Source organism: Myotis lucifugus, unplaced genomic scaffold (genome assembly GCF_000147115.1).
Source record: "Myotis lucifugus unplaced genomic scaffold, Myoluc2.0 scaffold_5252, whole genome shotgun sequence".
Taxonomy (NCBI): Eukaryota; Metazoa; Chordata; class Mammalia; order Chiroptera; family Vespertilionidae; genus Myotis; species Myotis lucifugus.
Genome location: NW_005876300.1, coordinates 8,122 through 10,240, shown reverse-complemented (window position 1 = coordinate 10,240; position 2,119 = coordinate 8,122). Strand labels below are relative to the sequence as shown.

The following is a 2,119-nucleotide window of genomic DNA, read 5'->3' as shown; positions in this document are numbered from 1 at the left end:
CAAAATACCATGTGCGGGCACGCCGCCAGTGTGATTGAAACTTCGTGGCCCATGCGCAGAAGTCGGTTTTCGGCCTGGGCGAGTCTATTTTGAAGAAGTACTGTTGATATTTGGATCTGTTGACTAATGAGTTTGCCGACCACTGGATTAGAGCATTGTCCCATATGCCAAAGTTGTGAGTTTGATGCCGGTCAGGGCACATACAAGAATCAGCCAATGAATGCATATATGAGTATAACAACAAATCAATGATTCTCTCTCTCTCTCTATCTATCTATCTCTTTTAAATCAATCAATAAAAATAATTTAAATGCTTAAAATAAATATTTATATTTTCAATACATGACTTTTAGTGCATCTTTAAAATGTTGCAGATAAGTCTGAGGCATCATTTGGCATCTTGCTGTTTCTATAGCTGGACAACTTAGATCTTATTCATCAGCCTGCTGAACTGTTCCTTTTTCAGAAGCATAGATACCATCCAAAATTTTTCTGATATTCTTGTTTTTAACTGCTGTGGCTTGCTGAATCAAAGCAGCTGAATTTGGTGCAAGTTCAATGTTGTTTCATTCAAGAATCAGCTCATCTTTCTGGGCTTGAGATAATGAACAAGCAACACATGATCTCATCCAAACCCTGCAGATGTATTCTTCACTCAAGAAATTTCTGATTTCAACAAGATAACGATTCTTCTGAATAACAACGTTGATGGGGAAGTGAGCTTATACAGACCTCATCTTGTATAAGAGGCTGAGTGTAACACCCTTGATCATGACTGCAGATAGTGTGAGCCATGGCCAGTTCCTTTCTATTTCCCCACCATCTGTCAAACTGAAGCCTCTTCTTTTTCTTTCTTAGGAGACTGAGTTCTACATTGGTGTGGTTGAAGTCCATCCACAGGGTGCTTCTGGGGCCCTTCACAATAACTGTGCATCCCTTCAGAGTGATGTTCATATTTTCTGGGATGGTAACAGTCTGATTGCTGAGAATGGTCTTCATCCTTGCACTGGATGTGGCAAAGAGAGCCTAAAATAAATATTTAAATTAAAAATTGTAGCTCTGAGCATCTGCCAGCTCCAAGCATCTGCGATGGGGCCAGTTCCAGGCCAGGAGTTCAAAGTCAAGTGTGAGACTGGGAGCAGAGCACAGCCTCTTTGTGCACTCAACCACCATGACCCATTTCAACAAGGTATGGGCTCTCTACTGGCAGAGGTTAAGAACAAGGTTGCTTCCAAGTATGACCATCAAGCAGAGGAAGATTTCTGCAATTGGATATAAGAGGTGACAGGCATAATCCTCTGCAAATTCATAAACAAGCTACAAGCTCAGTGAAAGTCAATGAGTCCTCATTATATTGGCTTCGGTGGGAGAATTTTGACAACTTCATTAAAGCTATTCAGGCTTATGGTATGAAGCCCCATGACATATTTGAAGCAAATGTTCTTTTTGAGAATGGAAACACGACTCAAGTTCAAATGATGCTGGTGATTCTGGCAACAAAAGGATTCCATATCACCATCGACATTGGAATGAAGTGTGCAGAAAAACAAACATAACGTTTTGATGAAGGAAGATTAAAAGATGGCCAAAGTGTCATTCATTTGCAGATGGGAACCAATAAATGCCCCAGCCAGGTATGAGGGAATAAGACCAAAATATGAAGTCTCGGCTGGGCAAAAGCTACATGAGTTTGATAAACAGGAATTTAGTTTTATTTTAAATAAATCTCACCTTGCCCTGACCAGTTACTCAGTGGTTAGAGCGTCAGCCCACTGATTAAAGGGTCTTGGGTTTAATTCTGGTCGAGGGCACATATCTCAATTGTAGGCTCGATCCCCAGGTGTGTGTGTGGGAGGCAACCAATCAATGTATCTCTATCATATCAATGTTTCTCTCTCTGTGTCTTTCTTCTAAAATTAATGGAAAAAATATCCTTATTTCTTTTATCCCAATTTATATATCTTTTATTTTATTTTTGTGTCTATTGCATTATATAGAACTCCCAATAAAATGTTGAAAATCATTGGTGAGAGTGGACATCTTTGCCTAGTACTGTATATGTTGTTAGCTATAAGTTTTTGGCAGGTATTATTTACCAAGTTGAGGAAGTTTTTATCAT

The 2,119-nt window shown here is 39.4% G+C and overlaps 1 pseudogene; it reads right to left on the bottom strand.

Moving 5' to 3' along the window:
* Positions 1-410: 410 nt before the first annotated feature.
* LOC106695946 lies at positions 411-999 on the bottom strand (annotated as a pseudogene).
* Positions 1,000-2,119: the final 1,120 nt, after the last annotated feature.